Source organism: Choloepus didactylus, chromosome 1, assembly GCF_015220235.1.
Source record: "Choloepus didactylus isolate mChoDid1 chromosome 1, mChoDid1.pri, whole genome shotgun sequence".
Lineage (NCBI taxonomy): Eukaryota > Metazoa > Chordata > Mammalia > Pilosa > Megalonychidae > Choloepus > Choloepus didactylus.
Genome location: NC_051307.1, coordinates 112,007,899 through 112,018,997, shown reverse-complemented (window position 1 = coordinate 112,018,997; position 11,099 = coordinate 112,007,899). Strand labels below are relative to the sequence as shown.

Here is an 11,099-nt window from a genome sequence, read left to right as displayed (position 1 = left end):
AGTTCACTGCCTACATGGACTTTACCTAAAATAGTATGCTTAATAAGTGCTTGTGTCTCAAAATGGAACTGCAACATCCAAGTTCATGAGCTGACTAATCTAAACAGTAATGCAAGCTGACTTAAGGCATGGTTTATTAGACCAGATTTTCTTTCATCCTCCCCTCCCACCCTACCCCCCCCCCCCCACTCCCTTCTTTCCTTGCTTCCCTCTTTCCCTCCTTCTTCCTTTTCCCATTTAAAATATTTTAGAGTATACCTTTAAAGTCTTGGTACTCCCATTATTCACTCAGGCAAACTGTGTAATTATTATTGTTATATATGCATAGCCACTAAGTGTTTCTAATTTCCACAACCCATTAGAAGACCAAGAAATCAGTTTTGAAAAGTAGTTGTCTTTTAAGCAGTTACAGATTTATATTTGCCAAGCTGTTTGGTTTTTATTACTAGGGAAGACTTATATTACATTTGCCTGAAAGAAAACCCTAGCACACTTTTAATGTTATCATGTGGTTTATAAATAGATTCTCTCATTCAGCAGAAAAAAAGCAGAAATTTCATAAGTTTTACATAACGTATCAAATATTCCTGTGGTTCGTGGGTGGACATAACCAACATCATCAAATCTCCCTCACTTAATATAGTCTGCATTAGCAGTAATTCTTAGTTTGGCAACCTAAGAAGAATATTGTAACAGAATCAAGGTCTGAAGGCAACAGAGAGTATTTTTAGACTCCTGTGAGGTCATGATCTGTTCATTTTAGGTGTGGATTTCATGTATTAAAATTCAGTAACTAGTCTTCCAAAGCATAATGCCCTTAAGGCAAAAAGCATAATGAAAAATGCTTTGGGGTCCCAAATAGTAACAAAGAATATATTTTAATTTTAATTCCCATATTGTTTTCAGATGTTATTCAACTTGTTTACTGTTGGGCCCTGGGTCTTTCTAGGCAACTAGTTTAAAAGGCTTCTGTGATTTGGCAGTGTATGAGCCCATAAAGGAATGAAGTTCTTCATTTCCAATTAGCAGAAATGTCAGATTAGATATCAGTTAAGTGTAGCAATAGATAACATTCCTTCTGTGTGTCTGAGAAACTTTTGTTAAAATTTCCTGCTAGATTGAATTTAATTTAGCCACAACAAATAAAGGAAATTTACAGAAACTTTGTAAATAGACTTCTTAGATTATAAAACTGGCTTAAATCTTCCAGTTGAATCTTTTTTTTAAAAAAAAAAAAAAACAAAAAACTTTAAGTTAATTATACTCTCGGAATTTTCATTCTAACATCCAGGGCAACCACTTCATACTTTGTTTGACTGGAGATTGTTTTAAAAAGTAATGGATACCACCCATAGTGCTTCACAATATGCACTTCTATTTAGCCAGCTTTTATTACAGTAAACTATTCTCAAGATTCATTCACTGTTTATAAATGTTCTGGTACGCATTCTTTATAGTGAAGTGTTAATGCATGACATCTTATTTATTTTAGCAAATCACTGTATTTTCTGTATTTAATTATAGAAAGTTAACTTAGTTTTTAAAATTTTTTTGCAAATACACTTTTTCCCATTTGGCACTATGGTTTGTTGCCTATCTAGCTGAATACATAATGTCAGCTTATTCTAAGGTTGTCCACATCTGAATTTACTTAAGTGTTCATTTTAAGTAAAGCACTCACTGTGTACAGGAATTTGTATTTTGGAGGTGCTTGATCTATCTACAAAAAACAAATTAGGAATAACTTTATTATAAAATGCTCCTAGAAGTCTTAATTGTGTTTATTTTTTAAAACAAACTGTAATGTTAGGCTTATGTTCATGGAAGTAATTGAGGTACATCATTATTGCAGTTTAAAAAGCTGTACATAAAAAGACATATTTTGTTTTCATTATATGTTTTTACTGATTGAACTATTTCCTGTCCCAAGGCAAGCATGAATAAAATTAAGTTAAATGTAGCATGTGATATCGCAGTCCCTTAGAAATTTGTTTCATCTATTTTATCTTACTGAATAGTGTCTGTTATCTTTGGTTATCCTGTTTAAAGAAAAAGGACAAATAAAACATGGCCAGGAGAAAAAAAAAGCAATGGTTTAGAATCAAGTTTAACTTTTTTATCTGCAAGACACTTGTGAATTTTTAATATGCGTTAGTAAATCCTGAAGAGATTCTCATTCTGATTCTAATTCATTCTAAATAATCTTAGGTAACTATCACAAATATTTTGATTTCTAAATCTCAAAGACTTTCTCAAATTTTGACCATATGATGTAGTGTTCCAATACTATTCAAGTTTTTGAAGTGTGTATTTAAAATGACTTTATTCATCACATATGAAAAAATACATGATTATTATTGGCTCTTAATTTTCTAGCACATGCAACTTATGTGGTTCCTGCTTACTGGTGACATAAGATTCTGAGAATGGAAGTTCCATCATTACTCATATTCTGTGACCAAGGTTTGCCAAATATTCACCTCTAATCCCTTGGCTGCCTCCGTTTTATAGACAAGAAATCTAAGGCCTGGAGATGTTAATAACTTGCCCAAGATCACATGACATTTTAATAACAAATCAACAGGTCAAGTTGTGACTTAACCAATCAAATGATCTTAGAATACGAACATAGTGACTGAAGATAGGAATGAATGGTGCTGACCCTATAAAGCACTGATACAGGGACTTCTATTTAACATTTTTTTAAATGCCTGTACCTAAGAGGAAGAAAAGATCAAAGTGTCTGAGCAGAAAAAGAATACCAATGGCCAAATAAGATATAAAAATATATATACTCTCAGTGAGAAATGAAGAAAAGTAGATATACATAGAAAAATGTCTGGGAGATACACGAGTTAATAGTAGCTACTTCTGGGATTCAGGATTGTGGAAGAGAAGAGTTTGATTTTTAAATGTAAGCATTTTTGTATCGTTTATATTTGTCACAACCAATAAGTATGATAGTCAACAAATGTTAATTGAACTTCTACAGTGTGCCAAGCAGCACTGTTCTAGGCATTTGGAATACATTAGTGAACAAAACAAAAATTCATGTTGCCATGGAACTTAGACTCAGCTTCTGTTACACTGGAGCTCAAAAAAGAGCAGAGGCACGTTTAATTCCAGCTTAGTTCAAACTGCAGCAGAAAAATCAATAAGCTGGAACTGCTTTCTTAAGCAACAGAAGTTACAATGAGTTTTTTGTTTTATTTTAATGACTGGAAAAATAAAAGACCCAGGTTAAGGCAGAAAAAGACACAAACAAACTAACAAACAAAAGGAGAATTCGGTGACAGATAATATCACAACAGGTAAATGATCTTTATCTCCAGTACTAGCGATGTTTTATGATTTCATGAAATCATCTAAAGCAAAAATCACAAAACAAAATAGACCAAGAATATTTGTAATAGAATATGATTTCTGTAGCACATTTAAGAGAGCTCTTGTCTTTCTGTGGCTTGGTGTCAGATGACAGGAGGAAGAAACCTATAAGGGAAATGAGAGTATAACAAAATACAATGTAAATTGGGGTTTTGAATCTTAGCCCAACTGGTTCAGTTACTTTGCTGAACAAGGTATTGTAAGTATTCCAGAACATGGGCATTTACTGCGCTGCAGCTGAATAAACCAAAAGATTGCTTCAAAATCTCCCTTTAATTAAAATGTGATTTCCTTCTTAAGGGGGTGACTCATATCTCAGATTCAATATTTTCCATTATCAAAAAGGTGATTTATTTTGTCCCACTCTTAGAAGATACTAATTTTTATTTATGATCACATGAATGTTTTTCAAAAGTCTTTGACACATATATACAAACACCTTACCATAAGGTATTCAGTGTAAAAGGCATAGTTTCAGTGTAAAGTTTTGTTTTACAACATTGCTAAATTTATACTTGAAAATTCTCTGTATTACAGGATATATTTTACATAAATTTAATTTTGGATGCTGCAACAGGCTAAAAATTTTCAAAAGTGCTTTACATACTTTGTACTTTGTCAGTATATTGAAGAAAACACTAACTCCTAAGTATGTACCTATAATTAACATATAATTCCTATTGAATGAAAGAATTATGCTATAGAGAGCTATTGCACATATGACGGTAAATTCTGTATCATATACTCATTCAACTTTCACTGTTCATTTGGATTTTAAAATTATATTTGTATGTACAGATGCTCTTTGTATATTGCATGTTTGATTTCTTTTATTAATTTATTTAACTAAAAAATGAAAAAATCCAAAATAACACTAGTGGAGAATAATTTCTCAGTAATAAAGAAAGCAATAGGTATTTTTGGTGTATTTTATATTGTTACCTATATTTCAAATTCGATGCTGCTTACCAGTTAAGCCTTCCATATCTTTTCATCAAATTTTCCTGTAAGTGAGGAAAATAATACATTAGAAATTGAATCCAAATACCTCTGATTCTTTTATACATGATGAGTCTTCTAAAATAAAATCAAATTATCATCTGAGAGTTGGTGGACAGGTTTTTGGGAACTCTTTATAACATTTTATTGTTAAGCTCTATTGTTTTTACCTTCTCAAGCCATACATTTTATTTTATGGAATATAAATTAAACTAATACTGAAAATCCTGAATTAACACCTAAAACTCTAAATTCACGAATCCCAAGATAATTGGAGCAGAGTGGAACAGTTAACTTTTGTGCAGTGTTGGGGATCAGAAAGGATATGCTTTGGTTCTCATTCAAATTCTAAATTCATCCAATGTCGATGAAAATACACAAACAAAACAGTTATGTTGTTTTGTAGTTTTCAGTAAAGGCTTGGGAGAAAGGAAAAAAGAAATAAGTAACAATTACCAAAGACCTACTTTTGCTAGGACCCTAAATGTATGTTCTCATTAATCTTTACAATAGGTCTTTGACATAGAAAATATTATTTTCAACATTTTAGAGATGAGGAAAAGTAACTTTCACAATGTCACACAATTAGTAAGTGGCTGTGTGATCCAGTCCAGGATCTTTCTGTCTCCAGATCTTTCTGTCTCGAGTCCTTAATGACTATACTCTGTTGCTCATCTGACTGATTTTTGTTGTTGTTGTTGTTTTGTGTATAAGTGAAGAACAGAGATTCTGAGTTTCAATCCTGCCTCAGCCACTGCTGATAGGACTTTATATCAGCATTCCTACACAAAGTTTCCACAACTTCACAAATATTCTGAGATATGAAGGGAAAACACAAATTGATCTGGAGTCAAAGATATTTGAATTTTCATCTGTGCCAGATTCCCTGCATTTAAGCATATGCTTTGTAGCTAGAAGCATAGATACATAATACAATACGTGTTAGATGAGTCAACACATACTTATGAAGGGTGGGAAGGAGGGTGGGAAGTACTAAAGTTGCTACTCACGGTCTATATACAGCTCTTTATTTTACCTTTTAATTTTTATACTAGTAATATATATTTCCTAAATTTTCCTCTTTAAACCACATTCACCTATACAGTTCAGTGTTATTGATTACATGTTCAATAATGTGCTACCATCACCACCCCTCATTTTCAAACCTAATATCCGCCTAAATAGAGATTCTGCACAATTTAAGCATCAATCCCCATTCTCTAACCCCAATCTATCTTCTGGTAACCTATAGTCTAGATTCTAACCCTATGTGTTTACTTACTATAATTAGTTTATAACAGTGGAATCATACAATATTTGTTCTTTTGTGTCTGGTCTATTTCACTCAACATGTCCTCAGGGTTCATCCATGTTGTCACATCCACCAGGACTTCATTTCTTCTTATAGCCGAAAAATACTCCATTGTATATACATACCATGGTGGCAACCCGTGGCCTGAGCAAAACAGGCCTGCAGATCTCTGGTGCACAGCAGTCTGCATGACCCAGACAGCTAAATGTTTAATCTATTGTCTTTCTAAACCAGTAAAGAGAAAAAGGGTAAATTGACCTTAAAATGTAACTTTATGGGAAGCAGGCAGGAGGTGAGAGGCTCTTAGTCTCACAAAAAGAGCAAAATGTAATTGTTCAAGTGTTATTCTAGTCCTTCCTGCACCACCTCTCAGGTCAGTGTGACCTGTTCCTACATCTATGCTCCCCCCACCCTTAGGAAAGCCTTTGTCTTAAACCCTTATAAAGGGCTTTCTGTCCTCTTTGCATCACACGGTCCACTTCCCTATGAATGCGATGCCTGCCCAGCCTGAGAGAGCCATCGTGATCTCTCCACAACTTCTCACCCTGTAAGTAAGCCCTGAATAAAAGTTTATGTATCAAAAAATGCTCATTGTCTTCTTTGGCCTCTGGACTGGCATGGCCCTCATGGGCTGCGACAACCACATTTTCTTATTCCAATTCACTGGATGATGGACAAGTGAGTTTCTTCCATTTTTTGCCAATTGTGAGTAATGCCACTGTAAACATTGGTGTGCAAATAACTGACTCCCTGCTTTCAGTTTTTCTAGGTATATACCTAGTAGCAGGATTGTAGGATCATATGGCTATTCTATACTTGGCTTCCTGAGGAACTGCCAAACTCTTTTCCACAGTGGCTGCCCATTTTATATTCCCACCAGCAATGAATGAGTGTTCCTATATTGCCACATCCTCTCCAACACTTGCAGTTTTCTGTTTCTTTAGTAGTGGCCATTCTAGTAAGTATGAAATGATTTCTCATTGTGGTTTTGATTTTTATTTTCCTAATAGTTAGTGATGTTGAGCACCTTTTCATGTGCTTTGAAGCACTTGTATTTCCCCTTTGGAAAGCCTTTTGTCCATTTTAAAAATTGGGTTGCTTGTCTTTTTATTGTTGAGTTGTAGGATTTCTTTATATATTCTGGATATTAAGCCCTTATCACATATGTGGTTTCCAAATATTTTCTCCCATTGAGTGGGTTGTCTTTTCACTTTTGTGACAAAGCCCTTTGATACACAAACGTTTTTAATTTTGAGGAGGTCCCATTTGTCTGTTTTTTCTTTTATGGCTTGTGCTTTGGGTATAAAGTCCGAAAAACCATTGCCTAACAGAAGATCTTAAAGATGCTTCCCCTTGTTTTCTCTAGGATCTTTATGGTTTGGGTTCTTATATTTAGGTCTTTGATCCATTTTGAGTTAATTTTTTATATGGTATGAGATAGGGGTCCTCTTTCATTCTTTTGCATGTGGATTTTCAGTTCTCCCAGCACCATTTGTTGAGGAGTCTATTCTTTCCTAGTTGAGTGGACTTGGTAACCTTGTCAAAAATCAGTTGACCACTACAGATTCAAAGGAATACCAATCAAAATTCCAACAGACTGCTTTGCAGAAATGGAAAAGCCAATTATCAGTTTTATTTGGAAGAGTTAGGGGTCTCAAATAGCATAAAAACATCTTGAGAAAGAACGAAGTAGAAGGTATCATGCTTTCCATCTTCAAAGTATATTATAAGCCACAGTGGTCAAAACATCATGGTACTGGCATAAAGATAGACATATTGATCAATAGGATCAAATTGAGAGCTCAGAAAGAGACCCTCAGATCTATGGTCAACTGATTTTTGGCAAGGCTCCCAAGTACACACAACTGGGACAGAAAGTCTCTGGAATAAATGGTGTTGGGAGAACTGGATATCCATAACCAAAAGAGTGAAAGAGGACCCCATCTCACACCCTATACAAAAATTAACTCAAAATGGATCAAAGACCTAAATATAAGAACCAATACCATAAAACTCCTTGAAGAAAATGTAGGGAAACATCTTTAAGAGCTACGGATAGGTTATAGTTTATTACACCTTACCCCCAAAGCACAAGCAACAAGAGAAAAAATAAATAAATGGGAACTCCTCAAAATCAAATACTTAAGTGCTTCAAAGGAGTTTATCAAAAGCACGAAAAGGCAATCAACTCAATGGGAGAAAATTTTTGGAAACCACAGATCTGATAAGGGTTTGATATCCAGAATAAATAAATACACAACTCAACAACAAAAAGACAAACAACCCTGTTTAAAAATGGATAGAAGAAACGAATAGACATTTTTCCAAATAGGAAATACAGATGGCTAAAAAGCACATGAAAAGATGCTCAGCTTAACTAGCTATTAGGGAAACGCAGATGAAAACTACAATGAGTTATCATCTCACACCTATTAGAATGGTTACTATTAAACAAATAAGAAACCACAAGTGTTGGAGAGAATGTGGAGAAATCAGAACACTTTTTCATTGCTGTTGGGAATGTAAAATGGTACAGCCACCATGGAGGACAATTTGGCTATTTCTCAGGAAGCTAAGCATAGAGTTACCTATGACCCAGGAATCCTGCTACTTGGGACATACCCAGAAGATGTGAAAGCAGGGATGTGAACTGACATTGCATACCAATGTTCATAGTGACATAATTCACAATTGCCAAAAGATGGAAACAATGCAAGTGTCCATTAACAGATGAATGGATAAACAAAATGTGATGTATCTATATATACATATATATATGATGGAATATTATTCAGCAGTAGGAAGGAATGAAGTCCTAATGCATGCAATGATATGGATGAAACTTGAAGGACATTATGTTAAGTGACATAAGTCAGACACAAAAGGGCAAATATTGTGTGATCTCACTGATGTGGACTAATTATAATATTATAAACTCATAGACATAAAATATAGAATATTGGTTAACAGGATTTAGAATGAGACTTAAGAATAAAGAGCACTTGGCACCTTGTGGCCCCTGCAGCTCCGGCTGTCCACTGCTGGCCGTGGGCCTCTGGCTGCTCCCACTGCTGGGGATACGCAGCTGCTGGCCAAGCCAAGCCTGGGCTGTGTCCACCACCTGGCTCTCAAGGATGATGTGAGGCATAAGTTTCATCAGAATACCTTTGGCTTCTTCAAGGATGACTATATGGTGGTTAATGTCAGTAGCCTTTTGGTAAATGAGCCTGAAGGAGCCACAGACAAAGATGCAAGTATTGGATTCAGCCTAGACAATACAAAGAATGATGGATCTTCTTCTTACCAGGATGAAGATGTGAATTACTGTATTTTAAAGAAACAGTTTGTTTCTGTCACCCTTCTAATCCTAGACATCTCCAGAAGTCCCCTGTGTGTAATTTTTCTGGGAGCCCTTGAAGGGTTTTAAGCCAGAGATGGTGTACTCAGACTTGCTCTTCAGAGGAGACTACTAGCAGACCAGGAGTAGATAGATCTGAGATGAATAATATTGAAGAGTACAAATAAAGTCTCCAACAGAAGCTGGTTACCAAAGATCATCTTCAGCAAGGATGAGAAAATCCTTGGACCCAGCCAGGAGGTTAGTGTTGATCCTGTTTCATCAGTCAACCAGATACAGAAAAAACAAGACAGTGAAAAATCTAAAAGAAGTACAGTGGATTCAAAGGCAATGGGAGAGAAATCCTTTTCTGTTCACAATGATGATGGGACAATTTCAATTTTTCTTTAACATCAGCACTGATGACCAAGAAGGCCTCTATAGTCTTTATTTTCATAAATGCCTTGGAAATGAAATACAGTCTAGTGACAAGTTTTCATTTAGGCTTGATATTGAGATCACAGAGAAGAATTCTTACAGTTAACCCTCAGCAGGAGAAATTCCTCTTCCCAAATTATACATTTCTGTGGCCTTTTTCTTCTTCCTTTGTGGGACCATCTGGATTCACATCCTTTGAAAAAGACGGAATGATGTATTTAAAATTCACTGGTTGATGTCAGCTCTTCCTTTCACCAGGTCTCTTTCCTTGGTGTTCCATGCAATTGAAAGATGCACTGCTCTTTATCACCATTGCACTTATTGGCACTGGCTGAGCTTTCATTAAGCACGTCCTTTCTGATAAGGACAAAAAGATCTTCCTAATCATCATTCCACTCCAGGTAAAGGAACCCTAATCCTGCTTGTCCTAGTTCCTCTCTTGGCCCTCAGCAGGGCTCAGGTCCAGGCTGAGTTTGCCATTGGGGGTTGAAGACTACAGGGCTCTATTTCTGGAATTTTGACAAAAATTTGGACTTCTGCTCTAGGAGATGCTTGACCAATAAGACTGCAGGGCTCTATTTCTGGAATTTTGACAAAAACTTGGACTTCTGCTCTAGGAGATGCTTGACCATTAGTCATCTTTAAAACCAGCATGTGGATGCCTAGACTTTGAATAGAAAGCTGTTGAAAAGCTAGGGAAATTACTGCCTTCTCTGCATCAGTGTGCCATATAACAAAATGGTGCTGTTAGTGAAGAAGCTCAGATACATAATAATTTTACTAACAAATTATTTTAAAACTGTGAATTACACCAGTGAGTTTCCATAAGGTAGAATCTTGTATAGGCATTGGAGGCAAACATATTAAACACTTCCTGTGTTTGGGGCCCTGGGCTGAGGCCTGCCTTACATGGTTGTAAACCCCTCAGAAGAGGAGCCTTGTCATATTGTATATTTAAGTCTTATTCAAGTAGAACCTGGCTATAAAAATCTTATACTAAGCAGAGAGATTCTAGTAGGGATGCACAGTCACTGTGCTCTGCTGACCAAAGAGCACCTGTTTAATGAGGTCGTGCTTATCAACAGATTTTGGAGTGCAGTGTAAATGTGGCAGGTGGGAAGGAAGGGAACAATTTCCTAGGCACCCAGATCAGCCCAATCAACTATGGCAATTGGTGGGTTGGCAATTGGTAGTTTGGCAAAGTTTGCAGCAAAGCCACCCTTATATTCAGTAATAAGAAACATGTTAGCACCAAATGAATGATACAGACCAGTTACTATAGGGTTCCAAGGAGTGGCAAATCACCCTAAATTAGAATGATCTGGAAGGGTTTTATGGCAGAGATGGGCTCTGATTGGATGTTTAAGGAAGGGAATATGATAAAGGCAAAGGGGTAGGAGCAGCAACATAAAATACTTCTGTCTGATATATTATATAGGTCTTTTGGTTGTTGAGCCACCAGGGCCACTTCTCTGGCCCAGGCAAAATTCTTGCAGCCTGCCAGGGTCTCAGACCTTGATGGAAACTGGGCATTCTTCCCACTTTGCCATACTGCCTTCCTGTGTCTTTTTTCTTTTAGTAGCTACAGCCATCCACTCTATTTTGAATCATCTTCCCTTTGGCATGAAC

The 11,099-nt window shown here is 35.9% G+C and overlaps 1 pseudogene; it reads left to right on the top strand.

Annotated features, from left to right (window-relative positions):
• Positions 1-8,673: 8,673 nt before the first annotated feature.
• On the top strand, positions 8,674-9,886 carry LOC119521221 (annotated as a pseudogene).
• Positions 9,887-11,099: the final 1,213 nt, after the last annotated feature.